Source organism: Hippocampus guttulatus, chromosome 10 (assembly GCF_054856545.1).
Source record: "Hippocampus guttulatus isolate MCC_2025c chromosome 10, RoL_Hgut_1.0, whole genome shotgun sequence".
In the NCBI taxonomy this organism is placed as follows: domain Eukaryota; kingdom Metazoa; phylum Chordata; class Actinopteri; order Syngnathiformes; family Syngnathidae; genus Hippocampus; species Hippocampus guttulatus.
In genome coordinates, this window is record NC_141270.1 from 7520995 (window position 1) to 7544523 (window position 23529).

At 45.2% G+C, this 23529-nt stretch overlaps 1 protein-coding gene across 2 annotated transcripts in view; it reads left to right on the top strand.

Annotated features, from left to right (window-relative positions):
• The window catches only part of zmiz1a (zinc finger, MIZ-type containing 1a), a 118751-nt gene that overhangs the window by 12939 nt on the left and 82283 nt on the right, over window positions 1–23529 (top strand). For both annotated transcript variants that reach the window (XM_086121835.1, XM_086121836.1), the window contains exon 2: window positions 18891–18980. The gene's annotated coding sequence lies outside the window, so the exon portion shown is untranslated. The remainder of the gene's footprint in view (window positions 1–18890; window positions 18981–23529) is intronic.

Genomic DNA, 23529 nt, shown 5'->3' on the forward strand with positions numbered 1-23529 from the left:
CTTGACGCTCTAGAAACAGTGCTAGCAGAAAAAAAAGGAGTTTGGAGCGAATATGACCTGGTAATTTTTTTGTTGTGTCAGGTTGCATCAGCGGCTTCTGTTGCAGCGTTGATGCGGCAGTTATCAAATAATGCGGCAGCTAGTATCAAAAGTGGGACCATGCCAATCCCTCGGCCAGGTGTGAAGGTTTTAACACCCGACACCCAACTTCGATTACGCTGTTGTGTTGGTAGCACTTGTCACGGCCTGACCGATATTCTCTACCTCCACACCAAATGATGGTCATCACCGAGCTGATAAACTCATCGCAGGATACCGGGTTGCTTTGTGAAAGTGTTTTCGCTGCGTTCTGTGTAAAAGGCACAGGCGTCAAAATTCAACATTGTTTTTTGCGACTATTTGGAGGGGTCTCCATGTTAAAAGAGGCCAGTGTGTGAAGGAGGAACGGGGGTAGCCGACTGAGGTCCTGCTCTGATTTTCTCTGGAATTTCTTTGTTTTTGGAAGCCAGAACGGTCGGGGGAATCTGAAGCCGGTTTGCCCCGAGGGGTCTGTGAATTCTCCGCTCACATCTCTCCACCTTCGGCTCTGATGGTTTTTCGCGGGGGGGGGGGGGGGGTTCAGGAGCAGCGGAACAGCCAAGGTGTTTTTTTTTTTCTTTCTTCCCTCACCTTTCTAAAAGACCGACAGTGAGACGGAAAGTGAGAGAGAAAGTGAGCGAGAACAAGGCGATAAAAATGACGAGAGCAGTAGGCGAAATGAATCCGCGGGGACCGGTGCCCCTCCAACATAAATGTGCTCCATATTTGAGGGAAATGAAAGTCAAATGTAAATCCTGCCGCTCAGGACATCAGAGGATATTGTCCCTGTGAATATAGAAGGCGGAAAGGCACAAGGAGAATGAACTCCTTCTGCCATCTCTATGTACAGCACAGACATCAATGAAATGGGTGGAGCAGGATTGCCTCGTTTGTTTGTACTAGTCCTTAGTTAAGTGTCCGTTGGTGTCGGCTCCTGCTGCACACTGCAACCCCCCCCCCCCCCCCACCACAACACACTCACGGTTCATTAAGTGGGATAAACCTCAGATAATGGTGTTAAAGTTGTACAAACATATCTTCATTTACTCTCTACCCCAAGTTCTCTGTGACCAGATGCTTATCGGGGGTGGCTGTCGCTTTAACTAACTTCCACCAACGCGCTTTTCCTTCTCGTTTGAAGGGCGCGGGTGGATGGTCGGGTGGGGGTCGGGGGCTCGTGTTGAGCCAGGAAGGAGGGGTTTGGTTGAATAGGCTGGCTGCCTGCTTCTGTTTAGCCAGGCTCACTCTGCAAAAGCACAGAGGGGTGGAAGTTTGGGGTGGGGTGGGGGGGGGGGGGCGTCCAAAGGGCCAAGAGGTCTGGTCACGTGATCAATAATGGCGTCCGTGCTGGTCCCTTTCAGGCTGTCACAGTAAATCTGTTTGGCGTGTCACTTTGTAAATCATTACGAAGGCTAAAAGCCTCTCTATTGGATTGTGGCGGAAAAGGGGCCAGGCGGCAGGTTTCCTTTATGCCGTCTTGACGATGACGATAATCAAGTTTGTTTCTGGCCATCCTGCTGCGAGGCTATAATTAGCTGCCTCCGTCGCTCTCGCCGCTCTTCTTTTTTGGCGTGCAGCTCCTCAAAGCGGAAGTGGGATGTGGAGAATTGTTTTTTTTTTTTTTTTTTGCGCTGAGGTTATGTGCTGCGGAGAAGTATCAAGGGCTTCTTCTTTTTTATCATCCTCTCGTCTTTAGAAATGGGTTGTGGAAATGTTCAATATTCACTTTATGGCTGCTGCACCTACCACTGTTATCATTACATTTTGATCCATTGTCATTTTTTTTTCTCTGCAGAGAACATAGGCCACTCTTTCATTTGGACAATGTCCATATTTTGTGCGATGAGCAACACTCTTACATCGTGACAAAGCTTTTTTTTGTCATTTTATTAAATGTTAACAGAACAGTTGTGTGCAAATGTTGCTTTCAAGCGCTCTACCTGTACAATATTCTTTCATCTGCGGTACAACCCTCAGTTGAACTCATTGCATGAGTACTGTGTGACTTCCAAGTTGTTCTCATTTCAAAACTGTTTTCCACATCGCGATTAAATAATTAATCAGTTTCCAACTGTCGCCATCATAAAAAAATTATTGTTAGACAAGTTTCAGGAGAAGTTAACCACTGTACCATAATACAAATTAAATCTAAAATTAAACGAAACAGCTAACCCGTTTGAAGATAAGACAAAGGCCACCGATTTCTAGGTATTGCTGGTGTCCATGAGAATAACAGATGTCAAGCCAAAGAAAAGGCAGCACCCATCATTTTAGTTACTCAGTCAGCTGAAGTCTCACAAGATAAGCCTGACATCTTTGCACGATGGGTGTTTTGGAATTGGTAGATAGACAAAGTAACGAGCTTGATAGGTCGATAGATAGCCGGGTACATTGCCAGATAGATAGCTACCCATCGACCTAGCTAGTTAGCTAACTAGCTAGCTAGATGTGGAGGTATCTTGCTAACTAGATGGGTGGGTGCTAGATAGATAGATAGATCATAGATATGCTCCGTGTGCAGTTGTACACTAATGTCAAAATGAGCCAAGTTACTCTCTGTTGAAAGTTTACGTTGTCATTTCCCAACAACAGTGGTCGCTAACTGTCAGGATCATCCCACCGTCTGGGATCTGCTTGGGCAAACCTTCCTCTCCCCTCCTCATCCTATCCTTACTTTTGCTTGGCTCTTTGGTGTGAGTGCCGGCAGCTCGCTTGGAACCGAGCGGCGGGGCAGACATCTGTCGCCCAGCGTCCCTGATTTGATCTGAGCCTCTAAGCGCGGGGGTCACCAAAAGTAGCAGCCCATAGTGGAAAGCGTGGTGGGCGAGGTCTACCTCTTTGTTTTTGGTCTAAGTGCTGCACCCAAACAAAAACACACCAGTCGATGTAGGGCTTTTTCTTTTTTTTTCCTTTTTTTGGGTGGGCCTCTGCATGCAGCATCTGTCATTTTGTGCTTGTTGGTTGTGTCCCATCTCAACGCCCACTTTTTTTGGGCCTCACAGGTGCAGAGAGCCGAGTGAAAAGTCAGTTAAGTCGGGCTGTTTGTCAGCGACGTGCACTTGATCTATTTAGTGAGATGACGGAAGGAGGAAAGGCGGGGGGGGGGGGGGGGTGCGGGGGCTTTAACAGTTAAACTGGATTTCTGACCCGGGTGAATCAAAAAGGGCTTCGATTGTGGCTGTTTAGTGCCGTTTGACATGCTCGGTCTCTGCCGGCTTTGACACTTTACATTGCTCATTGGGAGATTAATAGCTTGATATTGATCCTGTTCAGCAACATTACATTTTCCTGTTGTAGTTCATCTGAATTCATTAAATCCAAGGTGTCGTTAGCTCCGCTGTACAGCTACATCTCTGAACCACTCTTTTGTACCCTGGTAAGACATCGGCTACAGTTATATTAATAAAATAACACCTTTCACAGAACAAGAGTCACAAAGTGCTCCGTTGTATAAAATTAAAGTAAATACATTTCAAGATACCGTATTTCTGCAAGTAGTGGCTCGGGGCATTTATTTACTCACGTACAGATGGTGCAGGGGGAGGCATCTGTTCTTCGGGAGGCCTTTATTTGTAAAGATACTTTTCTAGAATAATATTAAATGGAATAACCAGTATATTATAATTATCACGTGTGAAAGCAGAGTTTCAAACAAACAGGAATGTTACGAAAAACTGCAGCAAAATGGCAGTAGATGAAGCTGACTGGGCTGAACTAATAAATAAATAAGCATGAAAGCACGCAACATTGTGGAGCAGGGGCCACCGACCTTTTTGAAATTGCGAGCTCCTTCTTGGGTTCCAATGAATGCAAAGGGTGACCAGTCGAGCTGCGACTCACAATTATTTTAATAATCGGTTAATGTGTCAGTAATTTTGCCAATTAATGGATCAGTTGGCAGGAGGACGGGGTAAAGTGACTGTGCCACTGCTAAAAAGAGCGCTTCTCGTTGCTTATCTAAACACACACAATGGTCGGCCGCGTGACGTCACACTTGAAGTGAACTGACTCCTGCTCTGCCACGGACCAGTCTAACATGTCGAGCTGGTCATTATTAGACACTGTCGTAACGTGTGCAACTGTTTGCAAAATGAGTCACCCTGCTCCCCTGCTGCAGTGAGTGCGGTTTTCCGTCAAATCCACTCAAACTTGTACGACATGCAGCTGCTATGCAGCTTCTCGGCCGAAACGTCAATATATCAAATCTGATGACGTTTGGTTTGCCGCTCTGATGAGGTAAACCTGTATGGTGACACACTTGGTGTCCATTAGTACACTTTTTAGTCAGGCATGGATTATTTAATTGTGCTAAATTCATTTATTATTATTATTATTATTATTATTATTATTATTGTTTGGGCCGGCCCAGCGGGCCAGTGGTTTGCACATAGACCTCACAGTGCGGAGGTACCAGGTTCAATTCCAGTTCCGGCCTCCCTGTGTGGAGATTGCATGTTCTCCCCGGGCCTGTGTGGGTACTCCGGTTTCCTCCCACATTCCCAAAAACATGCATGGCAAGCTGGCTGAACACTACAAATTGTCCGTAGGTGCGAGTGTGAGCGCGGATGGTTGTTCGTCTCTGTGTGCCCTGCGATTGGCTGGCAACCGGTTCAGGGTGTCCCCCGCCGACTGCCTGAAGACAGCTGGGATAGGCTCCAGCAACCCTCGTGACCATTGTGAGGATAACGCGGATCGAATGGATTATTTTTTGTTCATGAACCGAATTGTTGAATTTTGGGATTTACAAGTTAATAAAACAACATGACGAAACATGCTGTGCAAATTCTTTGAAAAAAAAAGTCCAGAGTAGTTAGAGTAGCACGTTATGTTGTCTTGAACCAGTCGACAACACCGCCGGAATGGTCCTTTTGGAGATAAAGTTGTGGACCCATCTGGTGAAGTGAGAGCCCGGGGAGTCGTTGAGTTGTACACCGAGCGCCCGCAGTTGCTTTTGATTCCGCTCATCTCGTGTGAGTTGAGGCTGAGTAAAAGGCTAGCATGTGTGCCTGGCAGATTAGTTCCCTTCATGACGCCTGTACCCTCGCAAAAAAAAAAAAAAAGAAATGCCTGTCTTAACATCTCATTCATTCGCTTTAAATCCCCGGAATGGAAATCAGGCCGAGATTAGATAACGGACAGCCGTTATTATTTGAAGGATAAGTGACCTCTGTCAGTTGGCAGGAGCTTCAGACCATCGTATGCACTTGTTCTAAATTGAAAGGCTTTTGCATCAAAAACAAACATTTACATATGCTCATTCCGGAAAAGAGATCTGCAATTCTGTTCTATTGCGCTCATCATTTAACCGCTAAGGTGAGTTCGAAAAAGGGAGTCTGACCTTCGAAACTCACATTCAACACACCAAACTGGCTTCTGTGTAAATTTCAAGCAATAGTCACAGTACAAATAGCGCATCACAGCTCTCCTTGCACTTAACACCTGCTGACTTAATGCATTACTTATGATACATCCTACACATAGACATGTATGGCTTTCGAAGCGCTGAAATCAACAGGCCTCAGTGATGTGGTCCAAATGGTTCCTTCTTGAAACATTTCAAATGCTCCCATTAACCCTCTCAGACACCTCCTTTCGGACACTTAAACAATTTGCGCTCTTATTAGCCTAATCTGCCCAAGCAAGAATGAGAACGGAGGAAAGATCACCCCGTTGATTCATGTTTGGAAGCGGGCCCTCCACCTTCAAGAGAGATGTGATACTGCTAAGGCCTGAAGTGTTTTTGATGGAAACACATGAATGATTGAAAGCCGGAGGAGAGTGGTTAAAAATCTCCCCGCTCCGACGGCATCAATTATTGAAAGTACGCTCGCTTCTCGTGTTTTGGTGGCACATTAAATATCAGTCACCATGTCAAGTTCTTCAGTTGATCGTATCTGTCATGGAAGTGGAATTGCAATGGTTGTGTTCATTTGTCAAAATGTTTTAGTATTGGCCTCCGTGCTGCATCATGAAGACACAACTTGGTTCACGTGACACAATATCATATATATTTTTTTTTTTAAGGACTACAAGTCAAAGTGTTGAGTAATTAAACCATGAACTAATAATTAATTCATGGTTCTTTTGCCTTTATTATCACAGAAGCCTAATTTGTCAGACCAAAACATGGCAATCAACTGATTATTCTATTGCTTGTTTTTGGTTAAAAAAAAAAAAACATGGCGAGAGGACCTTGGAAAAATAACCACATTTGTAGTATTTTGGGGGGTACTTAATCAAATCATTGTTCAAAGTCGATCAGCCCGATTGTACTGTAAACAGCCCACTTGTAATGTACATGGAAGTTGACATTGCATATCGGCATTAAATCAGAACTGGCCACTTGGACCTGCAGTGGAAACCCATCCCAACTGTGCCACATCTCATCTCTTTTAATAGTCGGCGTCCATGGCCGAGCGTCTCGCACGGCACACGTCCAGGTTGACGTGCGCCTGCGATCGCCGCAGAATCGTGTCCGGAGTTCGCGTGTCATCCGGATGCCGAGCGCTGATTTGAGCTCCGTCGAGATGAACTGACAGGCCCGCGGGGGGCTTGTGTCATGGCCAAGGTTTCCCGTCAGTCCGTGCGAAGCTCTCGCCGCCGCCCGCCGCCGTACATCCGCACAAGAGACCCGATTAAGTCGTTGATGCTGCATGTGGGCAGCGGCCTAGCAGCGGCACGCTCGGGCCCACGGCGCAAAATGCTCCGAGGCTGCTGGAAGGCACGCAAGGTATTTGCTTCTGGCCCTCAGCTGAAGGTCGCCATTACTGGCTAGATCAGACGACGCCTGGAAGCATTTCATTTTGATGGCGCTTCATCTGTTCATCTAAAGTGACACATTTTCTGCTGTCACTTGGCTCATCACTGACTGCCCAATGACTCTAGTGAGTGTCAGTACTAACGGGTATTTTGAAAACACAAATGTGTATCTGACGCGGGGGGGGGGGGGGGTAACCCAAGGGATATACCGTACTGGATAGTCATCTGCTACTGCTGATATTTTTCAGGTTTATTTTTGTCACGAGAAATGTGGTTGATCCTCAAGGTTTCAAATTGAGACAAAATTATTCTATTCTTTGAGTTTAATTACACGAGAATTTATTTTTATTTATTTATTTTTGTAAAAATAAAAGGCAGTTTCATCTGAGCGTATTTTTGGAACCTGATTGTTGTGGTGAACTTGTGGGGTCACCAACATGGTGATGGCGGAAACCAGGTAGCCCCCCCAAGGACCACATGAATAAATAGCCTGTGGGCCTGTTCTAATTTCATAGCTCACTAGTAATAGGACACTGAAATTTCCTAGTAATCGTGAAGAGTAAAAGTTATCATCTGAACATATTAACACTTGAAGAGATTTCAAGAAATGGTGTTGCTTATGATGTCAAGCATGAAAAAAAAAAGATTACACATAATCCATCCATCCATTTTCCGAACCGCTTGATCCTCACTAGGGTCGCGGGGGGTGCTGGAGCCTATCCCAGCCGTCTTCGGGTAGTAGGCGGGGACACCCTGAATCAGTTGCCAGCCAATCGCAGGGCACACAGAGACGAACAACCATTCACACCCACACTCACACCTAGGGACAATTTAGAGCGTCCAATCAGCCTGCCATGCATGTTTTTGGAATGTGGGAGGAAACCGGAGCACCCGGAGAAAACCCACGCAGGCCCGGGGAGAACATGCAAACTCCACACAGGGAGGCCGGAGCTGGAATTGAACCCGGTACCTCCGCACTGTGAAGCCGACGTGCTAACCACTGGACTACCGGGCCGCCTAAGATTACACATAAGTACAATTTAAAAAGCTTAAGTAATACAGTTGGCGGCCCGGTGGTCTAGTGGTTAGCACGTCGACCTCACATTGCAGCGGTACCAGGTTAGATTCCAGCTCCTGCCTGTGTGGAGTTTGCATGTTCTCCCCGGGTTTTCTCCGGGTACTCCGGTTTCCTCCCACATTTCAAAAACATGCAATGGCAGGCTGATTGAACACTCAAAATTGTCATCTCTGTGTGCCCTGCGATTGGCTGGCGACCGGTTCAGGGTGTCCCCCGCCTACTGCCCGACGACAACTAGGATAGGCTCCAGCACCCCCCTTGTGAGGATAAGCGGATCGGAAAATTGATGGATGGATGAATGGAAGTAATACAGTTTAAAGACACTAAATATGAAATAATCATTCAAACAGTACCGTTTCCAACATGGCCACCACAACTTTGCTCACGGTGGCCCTACTGGGCCAGCACTCAAAAAGGCTTTATGTCAGAACCTTAGATTGTACCCTGCGATTGTCTGCCGACCAGTCCGGTTCATATCCCGCCTGCCGCCCAAAGTCTTTATTCATTGATGTCATTGTGCCTGTTCAAGTCATCAAGACTTCTGATTTGATCAAATTGGCCTTTTGTTTCAATGTCGGCACGACACCAGATCGTTTAAAACCCTCGTTGGTTTGGAAACTATTTCATTTGACCCTGGGAATGGTGAAAAGTGGTGATCAAAACACCCCGTGTGGGTGTGGACACAAGACAGAGCCTTGCAGCACTCCGTGTCTGCAGCTTTTGAGTCAACATCCTGTTCCTAATACCAGCCAAGAAGGAAAAGTGAGGTGTCGCCGTCGTCATCTGAAGCTTAATCTGCGCATCTCATCGCGGCGTCGATAGCGAAGGAGCATGTGCTGCCCACCTTGTGTCAACAGCGGTGTATTTACACAAGCCGCTTCCTGTCGACTGCGGCTCCCGGCCCCGCAGCGTCGGGGGGCTGCTTCTCACTCGGCAGGCGTTTATTAGATTTACGGATGGAGATTCACACGAGCGCAGGTGATAGCATCAAGGCATACATCACCAAGAAGAAAGTACCGCGCTTGACCTTTGTCAATGGTGATAATGATGTCTGAGTCACATGCGCTTGTACAGGCCCAGTTCAAGACTGTCTCGGTAGACATAATTTTCGAAGTTACGGACACAGTGAGCTTGTTTGCGTGGTGGCGTGAAAATAATTCTCGTAATTATGACTCTACTGGTTCATTAGACTACATGACACTGCAACATACAAATTGTTTCACATCCCCGCCAGGGCAACGGGAATTCCATTTTCAACCAAGCATCAATGTATACACCCCTTTTACTCTGGAGGGATAATAATTACAGTCATGCTGTGTGTGGGGGGGGGGGGGGGTTGCACAAAATAAATACATTTTCAGTATTAAAAATAATCTTGCCCTTTTTATGGAATTCTATGACTTGTGAATTTTGTCCTAATATTACTGTGTCACACTCTCTTAAAATGATCACTTTTTCTTCATATAATGATAACCAAAAAAAATGCTTTGTAGGACCGCAGCTATTGAATATTTTTGCATTCGGGTATCCGATTAAAAATTCAATCGAATACTTGAGCATTCAGATTTAAAAAAAAAATACACTTGATTAAAGAACAATTATGAATACAGAAGTGAAAATAACACATTTTGTGAATGAGAAGCTGGTTTTCACTTTTACCACGGCAATTATGTGCATGTATTATTTGCTAAACTGAGGTTCATTTTGAAGTTGGCCTCCTCACCGCGTGTTACCGCAATGCATCGCATGAACAAGTGTTGTTGCGCCTGGATTGACGATGAACTCCAAATTAACGGGTCCCCGAGGCAAAAATATATCTTCTAGCGTTTTTGTGGAATGGAGCTATTTGAATGACTCGAGGACTCGTTTCACCATTATTATTTTGTGACTGCACTGAGAGAACATGCAAATCATTTCAAATCTGGTTTTCCTGACTGTGAGGCAGATGTGCTCATGGTGACCTTGTTGCCCCAAAAAATGCCATCTAGTTATGTACGCCTGGCTTGGGTTAAGGCATTTTTTTACATTTGTATTATTATAATTTTTTTTTAGGTTTGGTGTGGGGGGTGGTGCCATCTCTGTCGAGGTGTGAAGGCTGGTGTAGCTAAACGCAAATGCTAGATTCGCACCGTCTGTTCGTAGGTGGAGTCCATTTAGGCAAAAGGGCGTCAAAGCGTGCATGTGGCTGTCAGAACGCGTTGCTAGGTGAGGTAAACACGCCCGGCCACTGTGCACACAGCCCGGCTGATAGTGTGAGTTTAAGTGCGAAACCTGTCCGCCCGTCTTGTCTTTGCCGCCGTCTCCCTGTCTGTCCTCGCACCGTAGAACATCAGCGGGGTTATTAGAGGAGCGCCATGGCTGCCGCTGATAAGGCTCCGCACGTCCGTTGCTGACAGCGCGGCGTGGCAAGCGCAAGTGGCGGCCCGGCCGGGGGATTACTGCCTGCTGCCATTTTCTGCTGATGCCTTTCTTTATGTTATCCTCTCCAGTCACTTGTGCTGCATTTGAATAACTTGGCTGATGTGATGGAAATGGAACTCCTTAAAGTATATACCTGCATACAAATGAGAGAAGTGCACACAAGCCTCAAGTGCCTCACGCACATCCTTTTAGACTACCATCATTTACTCGTCCATACACAAACGCTGATGGTGGAGTTTTAGAAAGTTGCCGCCCTGGATTGCATTTTGCATTCTGCTAAAGTAAGGCCAGGTTTGAAAACTCATCTTTGCGTGTCGAGGGGCGGCAAGAGAGTTCAACGTTAACGAGTCAATATTATAACTTGTTGTTGGTTAAGTGAACTGTGTCGCTGCTTTACTCAGTAAGTTTTACTGACATCCGATCGTTCTGTTGGCATTTCCATGAGCGTAGCTTCATCTAGTGGATGCATTGTAGATTCCGTCTTATAATGCGGTGTGCCCAATATACGAAAAAATTACAAAATAGGCCATTCATTGAAGGTGCGCCTCATAATCCAGTGCGCATTTTAGTGTGGAAAATACGGTAATGTGAACTCTCTGTTGGTATGTCCCATAGTGAAGCGCACACTTAACCTGTGCGGCGGAGATGGTCTTTTTGTTTCTTCAGCACAGGTAATTGATCGTATTAAGACGGAGCAAAAGCATCATGAGTTTACTGCATAAATCTTTCAAGTGTGGCCAGTGAGGCTGCAAGGGATGCTATTTTATACGAAGCCGCTGCTCTTTCCAACGTGAGCCGCTGTCAAAATCAATTACCATTCAACTTGACTCGACCTGAGCCTCCTGCTGATTGTTTTCCCTTCACCACTTAACGCCGGCGTGTATCCGCCTCGTCACGGCGTAACACTATATGACAGACCTCCTTCGCTGCTCCTGACTCACTCGATGAGATCAAGCAATGACCAGGAAGTAAAAATAACTCATGGAAATCGATAATATTATTTCAATGTACGATTCTGAACACTTCAACGTCATAGTGCTGCGTCATTGTGATTATTCCTAATGATGTCGCAACGCCGTCCAGTGCCTGGAAAGAAGACTGCTGAGTCACCGAGGTGCTTTTTAGTCACAGGGGACGTCAGCGCTGACATTTGATGAAGGCATGACTCATAACTCCCGCTTCCATTGAAAGCGACACGCTCGTGGCACTTTTGAGTTGACATCCCTCCAGTTGGAGATGATAGGTAACCACGTAGCAGCTTGTAGCTTGTTTGAAATGTCTGCTTTCATGGACGACTAAAGAAATCGGTGAGTATTTACTGCCGAGTGGCTTGAATACATCAGTTAATCATTGCACCTCTCTAGTTACCCAGTCAAACATTTCAGACCAAATAAGGGAAATATATTTAATATCACGCAGCATTCCTCATGATTTTTCATGGTACAATCATGTATTACATACAGTAGAGTGTTTGTGAATTCCTAAACTTGGGCACCTTGTTGCCTGGTTTGAACTCCTTGCAGGAAGAGTTCACCATAATTTTTTTTTTCATGTTCGAATATCAAGCTAACTCTGTTAGTCATTCCGGGATGGAATTCTTGACACCTGTGTACTTTACCCGTTAACGCTGACCATGTCAACAAAGCAAACATCGTAAAAAGCTGGGACGGGCCAGGCATGACCTGTGTGTGTGTGTGTGTGATTTACAAGTTTTTGTCAGGTCACACAGGTGAGAGTCCGCATGGCCAACAGGTGCCCCCCCCCCCCACCTTTGGTGTCAAAACAAGCTTCCCCCACCTTCTTTTATTTGCTCCCACAGCTTCGCTAGCCGCGACCCCCCCCCCCACCCCGCCCCTTCCAATAGCACGATTACATTCTTGTGCTAGTCTGCCCCTCCTTCACGACAAGGGCGCTGCTCGTCTCTCTCCCTTTCAAGTGGAGGTAGCAGGCCGACGTTCCCTTTGAAGATGCAATCTTGGGAAACACAGAGACATCTCCGGGATTATCTTAAATGTCTTCGGTATGTTGACAGCCGAGCGCTTGTTGCGGAGCGGCGCGCTGGCTCCTTCCAGGGGTCGGCCAAGGGAAAATGCCACGCCGCCGAGGTAATCACGGGGTCAACTGGGCTCGTCTCGGATGATAACGGTCGCGATGAAAAGATAGATTCCTTTCCCAGCGAGGCCGCGCTGTTTTCAGACCAGGCACAGGAAAACCTCACCTAATAACTACCAAAGTTTTGTGTAAAAAAAACAAAGAAAACAAAAAGAAAAAAAACCTAAACTAAAATATTGCAGGCGGCCCGGTGGTCCAGTGGTTAGCGCGTCGACCTCACAGTGCAGAGGTACCGGGTTCGATTCCAGCTCTGGCCTCCCTGTGTGTAGTCTGAATGTTCTCCCCGTGCCTGCGTGGGTTTTCTCCGGGTACTCCGGTTTCCTCCCACATTCCCAAAACATGCATGACAGGCTGATTGAACACTCCAAATTGTCCGTAGGTGTGAGTGTGAGCGGGGATGGTTGTTCGTCTCTGTGTGCCCTGCGATTGGCTGGCAACCGGTTCAGAGTGTCCCCCACCTACTGCCCGAAGACAGCTGGGATCGGCTCCAGCACCACCCTCGATCCTTGTGAGGATTAGCGGATTGGAAAATCAATAAATGAAATTTTGAATGTATTTTCACATTTTGGGGCTTTTTATGTAACACCCTCAGAGAGTGCCAGTAAAGTAGTCATTTGTGTCCAGGAAGTATGTGGTGGAAGTGGTACAGCTCGCCTTTTCGAAGTGTTTGCTGTTATTGGAAGTTACAGAGAGTTCTCCGCCTGTGGACATGTTTTTTTTCTCAGATCATCAAAAAGCTCAAACTAGCAAACGACAGAGGTCTTGTGAAGGCATGACAGTAGCTATTTTTAACTGTTTCAATGGCAGCCATTTAAAAAAACAAAACAAAAAAGAGAACCTCTTGAGTGGCAGACAATGCAGAGCAATCTGGCCGATCTTTCAAGGTTCACAGAATATTGTGTTTCATGGCTAGGTAAACACAGAAATGACCAAATGGGATTTTGCACACACCCGACCCTATTTAAAGTGCCTCTGATTGAACACCCCCCCCCACCCCCCCCCACCCCCTCAAAAGTTCAGATGTTCTCATAAGCTTTTCATGAGTAATCGTGTCGTACAGGTTATTGGGGATGTTAATGGTGGAAATAGTTTTTAAGTGATTTAGCCCGGTGGAATAATTTTTCACGTTACAGAAACCTGTAAGATGACTGTAGGGTGTTAGTTTCTATTATTTTTTGATTTATTTAAAAAAAAAAAAAAGCTAAACATTTTTGAGCGGAGCGTCCATTACGCACCATATTTTCCACACTAAAAAGCACACTGGATTATGAGGCGCACCTTCAATGAATGAAAAGGCCTATTTTAATATGAATAATTTAATATGTAAATTGTTTTCATACACTGGGCGCACCGCATTATGAGACACAATCTACAATGCATCCACTAGGTGGCGCTACACCCGAGGAAACCCCAGCAGAATGATCAGATGTCAGTAAAACTTATTTAGTAAAGCAGCGACACAGTTCACTTAACCAACAGCAAGTTATAACATTGACTCGTTAACGTTGAACTCTCTTGCCGCTACTTATTTCTGTTTTCAACTGCGTAAACGATCGCCTTAAGTTTGAACTCTGCGTTGTCAGCATGTCTCGAGCAAGGAGGCATTTTGGGGTCGAAATATACCCGAAATGACCATCCACAAGGCGCATCGGATTTTAAGGCGCGCTGTGAGCTTTTAAGAAAATTGAAGGCTTTTACGTGCGCCTTTTTGTGCGGAAAATACGGTACACATTTTTGCTATTCACGTCAGAGTTTTGATGCAGAAAAGCGAGGGCTCACTGTCATCGAATTGCAGGAGAGCGCAAAGCAACAAGTGGCGGCGCCGGGCGAGGTTGTTTTATGTCACGCCGTTTCTCTCCCGAAATCTTCCGACAATCGTAAAGAGACTTAAGAGCGAGATCTGGAGTAGAGAGGATACGGCGCTGCTCGCCAAACAACTCTTTGTTATCATATCAGATGTTGTCCTCGGGGAGATTTTAGGAAGGCCAAGTGCTCAGAAACTGAATCACCGCATCGCCGCCGAGGGAGCGCGGCGTTGTCGTAATTACCTGCCGACGTTTTTTTTCCCCCCCGCACGCTGACAAGGCCGCCCGGTGTGGGTTGCCCCCACCTCTTTGCGTTGCGTGTTTTCCTTTCTCTTTAAAGCTGGGAACACAGGCGGCAGGCCAACAAGACAAATATTGTTTTGGTGCGATCTGGCTCCAAGATTGGCGTCGGACTTACGTCAGTGTGTGCGTGCGGGTGCTGGCAGGCTCCCGAGGCTGCTCCCAGGAGCCCATGAAAGCCGGAGACCTCATTTTCTCTCCTTCAAACGATGGCTTGCTCTGTTTTTTTTCTGTTTTGTTTTGTTTTGTTTCTATTACAAAATGACCTGTTTGAATGAAATGCAGTTTCTCACTGATGGCATTTAACTGGAGGGGAGGAAATAAGAGATGACAATGATATCAGAGAGAGGCAGCGCGAAGGGGGAGGGGCCTATTTGTTTTGGTAAACTGCTATTTCACCACAAATTTCCTCCTGATAAGAATCTTGAAACTCTCAGTCAAGTGTTTTATCCCGGCAAGTGGGAAACGGCTCCTCGGGCTCGCACAGCCAATCAATTTCTGACCCCGGCGTGTTTTAAATCACACTCTGCTTTGTCGAGGTCTTCTATTTGCATAGAGATAATCAATGACACATATTAACCAACCACTCTCAGCCCGAGATGGACTTTTGCCTTTCGTCTTCTGCTTTTTGCTGCAGTGTCTGGCTCCTGCACCTAACATCATCGACTGGTGTTGGGGGGGGGGGGCATTGGTTTTTTTTGTTTTGTTTCTTTTTACCTTCACTCCACCCCTGCTTTGCTTTAACAATTGGTGAGTAGTTGTGTTAAGTCACCAAGGGACAGCCGCACCCGCTTTAAGGAGATGAGGTCGGCTTTAGCGGGCCTTGTTTCGTCCGAGAGCGACGCGGTGTATACATCACGGCTGTGCGACTGTGTCTTTTTATGTTTTGGATTCACACCAACAAGCATAAATAGAATGGAGCCAATTTGTATATTCGTCAAACAGTTTTGTATTTTTTTAAAACCCTTTCAGACAGCGGTTACGACAGTGGACAGCATTTCATGTTGTCAGGTTACAGGGTGCATGAAAGGGTTCATATTCATTTTGAAAATACAATTAGAATACAAACTTTATCTTGAATACAACACCAGGATGAACAACATCCAAGTGACAGTTAATAAGACTCCACACTTAAATGGGTTTAAAATGAGAAGATGTGAATAATTGAGGCAGGGCATCTATGACAAGTGAGACCTGTATTTGGCGAACTGCGGTGTTTGACTTCAACTCATCTTACCCAATTATAACGAGAAGGGCACTCAGTAGAGCAGAGAAACCAAAGACGCTTTGGTCCGACATTAATATTCATACATTATCCCCTGAAAAAGCAAAAATCGTAAAAAAGTGTTCATAAAATTGAAGAAGAAAAAAAAACAGTCCCAGATCAGCACTTTTATCCGGAAGCATGCTTGAGTTTTATGGTGTCTTGCTTTGCCCGTGCTCCCCGAAGTGTCTCCTCAACAAAAAAACACAACATCCTTGGTGAGGTTTTAGTACAACCAGTAATTGTTGTGGTTTGGAGCTTTGGTGCAGGAAACTTTGAAAACCACGCCGCACTGAGAACATATTAGAACGTGACACGCTAACAAACTGCGATTGTTTTTTTTTATCACTCAGCGGGTGGCTAGTGTTGACTGTTTGATGGCCGTGTGTGGTTCTTTACCAAATGTGTTTTTGTGAAGATTTTGGAACTTGTTAATGTTTATTTCCCGTGGGAACTATTGCTTTAGTTTCATCCTATTCACTTCTTTTTTTTTTTTATCGTCGGGCTTTTTATAGCAGATTAATCACAAAAATCAAGCTTCCACTGTATCACCATCAATTCCTATGAGTATTTCCAGCGGCGCTCAAGCGCTAGCAATTTTCTGCGTGCGCCTGTGTGGCGCCGCGTTACAACCCCGCAGGTGTAACTGTTTGCATTACTTTGTCGCCGCATCTCGGCTCTTCCGATAGCTAACCACCAACCTGGAAGCTTTTATGCTATAGCTAGCACCTTGAATCGAATCATCTCGGGTGATTGTAATTAATGCCTTTCAGCATTTGGTGTTTGTCCAATTCAACGGGGGGGGGGGGGGGGTGTTATTATAATCCTCGCTCCAGTACACACATTTTTAAGGGGGTCCAGCGGTGCATGTTATAGGCGGGTAATATCAGCCTAATAGGCTTACGTGTCAGCACTGTATGGAACACAGGCCCTGTAAATCACATTTGTCTGTGACACCTGCTCGCCTCCCTGTGCATTTATGCCATTGCCCCCCCCCCCCCCCCTTTCTCTTTTCTTCTTTTTGGACGGGCTCCAAATGCCAAACCTCCTCCCACATTGAGGCCCCCCCACCCCATCGCTCGCCAAGATGGACTCAACAGGAAAGCGTGTCGATGTATATGAGGAGAGCTGACCCCGAGCAAGAGCGCTGTCTGCTTTCAATGGAGCTGGGAAGAAACAATAGGACAAGTTTAAATACATTAAAAGTAGGGATGAGTGAGAACCAAAACCGGCCTTATTCCAAGGTATCGGATACCGATAAAGGATGCCGATGCTGGCCACCGATACCTTCAACAGAAAACAAATCAGACACCAAGTAAATCTTCCTTGCCAGTAGTTGGTGCCATGCTGTGGCCGTTTGACACATGGGTGAATCAACATGAGCGTCAGAAAGACAGACTGGTCTTTGTTTAGAATTACAAAGTATATATCATTGTGTTAATTGACATCCGATGAACTGAAATTGAAATGAAAGTACTCGTAGTGTCAGTGTTAGCGAGTAGTCGAGCCAATACTCATACTGGGATTGGTCTGAAAACAAGAGGTATTGAACATCCCTCTTTTAAAAGTTGACTCTGAAACCCTAATCTTGTTTTGAAGCCCAAATTTTAAATCGTATTCAAATTTTAAACTAATTCATGTTTTGAACCCTAAACTGACATCCGAACACTGACCTGGAGGCCCTCTGGTTTGAAACTTTAATTATCTGATGGAAGCCCAAGCCCTTCTCTCAAATCACAAACGTGAAAACCCTGTTCCTGCTTTGGTAGCCTCATTTCAAATGCTTGTCTTGAAACCCTAACTACGGTTTGAAACAACGCCACACGAGAGGTTGAAGCAGTCTCACACGAGAGGGATTGATGTTGTACCCACCAACCTTTTTGAAAGGGATTCTTTTACTGCATGGGTCATTGTTTTCCAAAGTAAAAGCAGATGTTTGCAAATATCAAATTTTGATTAAACAGATAATCAGTCTGCCTTTTTGAAGGACGGCAGAAATAGTTGCTGTTGAGAGGCGGAAATCGGAGGATTTGAACAATTTTAGGTGGAACAATGGCTTGAAAGGATGACACCATTGTGAAAATAATTGTTGACTAATCAATTCATTTTGATAACTCCATTTGAAATGCCAATTCAAGCCTAAAATTCTACTTTGAAACCTTAGCTTTGCTAGAAGCCCTAACCCAGTCTTAAATCCATATTAAAAAAAAAAAAATTGAACTCTGACTGCCAACCCGAGTTTGGAACTCAACCCTGTACTGAAACCCTACTTTCTAACGGCGCCCGCGGCTTGAAACCTGACCCCTGTCCCGAAACCCTTCTTGAACCCTCTCAGCCACAGCGGTCACTTCAATGGACAGTTTACCATGTTATTGGATTACAGGTTATCATTATTGGTACATGAAAGGGTTAATAACCGAATTGCCTTTTCAGACCTATATTTGAAACCATCATCTTTTGCTGCAACACTTGCGTACGGATTTCACCGTGTTCCTTTTTGCACGTCGGCAAACTCAACCTAATCATCCATTGAGAGCGGATCTGCAAAATGAAAACGCTATCATTGTCCAAACGGGAAAGTCGCCAAACGGTGGGGTGCGCCATATCCGTCTTGTCCTTCTAATGATATGCGCTCATATTCATGCTTGTGTGGTGATTGAATTAAGTCATTTGCATGATGCCTGTTGTAACAGATGCCGTATCAGCCTGTAAAAGGAGCAGCAAGGAGAGGCTAAGCGCCGTACTGAGGCGCTGAATTTGGTGTGTAATGGACTCGGGATGAGGTTGACCAAGGCTGCCGATAACCTTTAGGAAGGGCATTGTTCCTCTGTGCAGGCAGAGAGGGAGGGAGGGAGGGAGCGACTTGACTGCTATATACAGTACGTACACTATATGTACAGTACATCCATGTCATTGTGAGGCCGAGAGCAAATGCGGGTCCATATAGGCAAATCCCTGATGGCTTCCCGAGGCATACATTTTTCAACGGCGTGCCGCTTTTTTTCATTTTTTATTTTTTTGTTCTCTTGTCTGAAGCGGGCTTCCCATTCAACGGCATTTTTTTCTCCTTCAGATCGGCCGCTTGAGGAGGGGTCAGCGAGGGACCACGCGAGGAATACATGAGGGGTCCGGGCAGGGAGGGTGCAGCGGCAGCACCGACAAGGTCAGAGATCACTCAAGATTCTTATACAGGCAGGGATTGTGCACACTTTTTTTTTTTTTTGCCTCCCCCCTCTTTCTTGCTCTGTCTTTCGTCTTGACTGTTTTGTTTTGGGTTTTTTTCCTGCCTTCTTCTTCCCCCCCTCTAACTCTCTGAGCAGAGTTGGCACGCAAAGGCAAAGTGAGGGAGCAATGTGGCTGCTTTTGATTGGACCCTCCTGGGCTGCCAGCCGGGGAGGGACTGAGCAGCTGCTGTTTATGAGGAGCTGTGCAGGATCCTGTTTGGCTCTGGCCAAAAAAAAAAAAAAAAAAAGAGAGAGAGAGGGGGGAAAAAAAAAAGCCAGCCAGTCAATCCCAGCCGAGAAGCCAGTGGCCTGTGTCAGCACAGTGTACACACAAGGAGAAATGCGCCACAGACGCCTATTCCTCGAAAAATGCCACATTTTTGCCATTCTTGAGTGGATAAATCCAAACTGTTGAACGGGGGAAGAGTATTAACTGATGATATACTTCATTAGGTAACCACATAGCTGGCTGCAGAATTAAACAACGCCCATATTATTGAAGCCCTTTTGTGATCGAGGCCTGTAAAAAAAAAAAATTGAATTCAATACTCGCTCTCCTGTCTTGGCCACTTTATTTTGCAAAATCGCATTACTGGAACTTTCCTGATTGGTGCATGATTTATACTTGTTTATTTCTATTGTGCTCGGTGGCGGTTAACATGAATAACTTTAGAGAGGGGGAATCACATGAATCATATGCACCTACCGTACAATGCGCCTTGTTTGGCTCTGTTAGATTGTTTTGTAGTCTTTCTGTTTCTTTTGCACAAAGTAGTGGTGATGTCGCCTGTATTGACCTGACTCATGATGCATTCATGTGAACTGAAAATAATACAACCGTAAGTCACACGATGAGGAAATGTGTCAAGGGAAAACTGCAGGTCTCGTGGACGGACTTTCAGGATTATTTTTGCTCATTTCAATTTTGTCAATTGGCAGCGTCAGGAGTGATCGTATTCATTTACTAATATTTGATGTGCAGCGATTAATCAACAACAAATCCATTTTCAAATTAATCAGACGTTATTTTTCATTTAAAATTGTCCAAATGCTCAGGATTTCAGTTTCTCAACAGTAAATATAATTTGATCTCTGTAACCATGAACGCGGACTGCTTGTGTTTGTGTTGACTCAGAATAATTGAAGTGACCGAAAGGAGTTGGCTCCTGATTGGGAGCCGATTCATCTCCTTTTTTTCCCCTGTTAAAACAGCATGCGTGCACACAGATAAGGTGAAGTAAAATTTGGATGCATTTTAAAGTTATCACCGTTACATAGTTTGAAGACACTGCAGACTTTGCAAAAATGTCATATCGCGCAAGCTCATCAAAGCACCTGCATGAGGCATAGGAGGACGGTTCACTCACTAAAGTTAAGGAGAGGAGATAAGCAAGGGCTCCCTCGATTATTTCTATTTCCTGTCTTTATTTCTGTTGCTCAAGGTTGTCGCAATCGTGAATAACCACGAAGGAATGTTAATCACATTGCAGTAATTGTACGACACCTCGACACTGTTTGCGTGCTCGCCGTCTTTGAGCATAACATGGAGTTTATTTGATTGTGGATTATTTCTCGTTGCTGCTGCGTGTACAAATGTCCTTACCGGTCTGCACCGGAGTTATTTCCGAAAGTTCCCCGTCGTATCGTGCCATATTACTTTTGCCCCACCTGCAGTCTAGTTTGCTACTAGGGATTAAGGATGAGGATTGAGGCACGAGGGGTAGGTGGGATTCAGGCAGCAAATAAATAAGTAAAAGAGCCGGTTAATCCTCCTTGGTGTGTGTGTGTGTGTGTGTGGTGAGCAATACCACCACACGGGAAACATCTGTCTCATACACGAGCACGCACGCACACAGGCGTTGATGCTTTTGCACATACAGCCAGACGCACACACAGTACCTACACACATGCGCCACTAGCGGGGATCAGCCAAAGCGATTAGCACACGGACGTCAGAGCATAGAAAGCGGCTGGTTTAACACACACACACACACAATGCGACTTGAAAACCCGGCGCAATGAAGAGAGCGACTCAGCCCACAGAATGTGACACACTCATGAAAGTGCGGGGAGACAACATCTTTTTTTTTTTGTTGTTACTGTCGCTCTATATTCGCAAAATTCTTTGACCCCTTTGCCCGTCATAACATTTCGCACCATCAAGCAAGTGTGCAACTGAAGCAGAATCGGTCCAGACAGCTTGCTCGGGATGAGTAATGTGGAGCGCAGCAGGATTAATTTGTTTAGAAAGGGCCGATCATGGCCGCAAACATGTTACAGACTGTTGCCGTTTGTAGAGTACCTCCTCCCCTGTAGCTTTATTTGGATGTGTGTGTGTGTGTGTGTGTGTGTGTTTTTTTTTAATGTTAGCACCCACTGCTGACACGCAAACACTGCGGCCGTTGTGAGGCGGCCGAGGAGAGCCCGCGTGTTTGTGTGTCGCACGATGGTAGAATGCGACGCCTTTTCGGTAAATAAATCACTTTGGACGTTTCAACACGGTCGGCGATTTAACATGCAGGGTTCTCGAAAACAAGGACGCAACCTTGTCGAGGGGCTGTTGAGTAGCGGACGATTTAGAGAGGTCCAAAGGGTGACTTTCCGCCGCGTTTGTCGATCACTTTGACATAGGTGGGAGGGTGTCAACGTGACATTGTGGCAAGGATGACATGATATGAATGACAAAAAGAAGATAATCCATTAAGTCATAATTTTTGTGGAAATGGTTGTTGATAAATTGCATCTTGAAGCAATTGACAAATTTGTGCGGAGTTCTAGGAGGGGTGTAAAGTTTCTATTTGTTTGCCATGAAAAGAAGCCAAGCGTGAGTCATGGATGATGAATTGAACCGCGTCCATGCTCAGATCCAACTTCTCTGGGCTGGGTTATTCTTGCTTGATATGACACTGGCTCCAAACATTCAGCCAAAATTGGACAAAAACATTATCAGTTGAAATATTCATATGAAATGTTTCTCTCTTGTTGTAGTTCATCCTGAGGGTGTTTGATAGGGTTCAGGGAAGGGCCTTTAACTATCACAAAGGTAGAAGTGTACAATTGTCCAAAATGTCTCGGTAAAATGAAAAATTAAGATTTAATTGTCCAAAATGTCTCGGTAAGATGAAAAATTAAGATTTAAGGGGTGAGTCTGCGGTTACTTGGCACAATTCCCAGTTACATTATTATTTCGAAGTGTGCTAGCTAGGCTAGCTGGTGGCTAGCGCCTCTTGTCGCTGCTTGGAAAGCCCTGTAATGATCCGGTGGGATATTTTCAGGCTTAAAGTAAATCTATTTATCAATGTATGTAATGTATGTAGACATAAAAAAGATGCTAGCCTAAGTAGCATTCATTTTTCAGTTGGGCATGGTGTCACACGTTCACCCAAGCCTCATGTTATACACTTGGTGATATTTTTTCTTTTAAACCATTAAAATTTTGCAGGGTTGTTAACAACAATTCTCTCTGGTGTGCTAGATGTAGTTAATATTATTCACTTTGAATAAAATATTAAAGCATGTTTTTAGGAGCTAGCTAGGGTATCTAGGACTGTAGTTTCGTCATTTTAAGTGTCTTGAGCTTTTCCAATATTTCTTTGTTTACCGGGGTTCCAATATTTTTTTGTTTACTGTGGAAGAAAAGAATATCAAAGCCCTCTGAGAGTCAGCTCAGCCTGCATCCTCTTGCATCAGTTTCTCCTCATGCTTTATTTTTCCCAGGTAAGCGAATGGTCTTCCACATATCTGTATCAATGATAGAATTAGGCAAAATTCAAGGAAATCTGCCTCGGGGCTCTAAAGCTAAGATGACTTGGATGCTAGGAGGTGTATTTTTACCCTAGCTGTGATAGTCATTGTGGTTATCGTCGTCTCGCAGCGCGTTTCTCACAAACACAAGCTGGCCGCCTCACAGAGGTAGAAAACGATGCGAGTGGGAGGATGAGAGGGAACATTGTATTCTCTTCTCCAGCTTAAGAGACAGACAGAGTTGAGCAGGTTGTGTGAGGATATTTGCCGTGGAGAACAATGTCTAACTCTTGCCTCGGGGACACCTTTTACCCCCGCTCATGCTGCACGGGAGTTGGAACATTCCTCGGCGTCAGCAGGTATTTTCAATGCGCGCTTTTTGTCGCCTGCAAGTCGAGAGGGTGTTGTTGCGGATTTGTCTCGTTCCACTCAACACACTTTTGGATGCCAATGTTATTTATTGATGAGGCGATCCTTACACAAGGCACCCAAATTAAAGGGGGCACAAGCAGCCTCAAGAGTAGAACGTTGGAAATAAACATCACTGAACACACAAAGGTATCTTGGAATAACCTTTTATTCCAAACAAAACGAGGGTTATCATTAGGGCTGCTTGATTATGAAAAAATGTATATATCTAGAGTGATTACTTTGGTAATTCGTGAAATCACGATTATTCAATCGATGTTTTTGGGGGGGGTAAAAAACAAGAACATTTGAAACATAAAAAAAAAACATTAACAC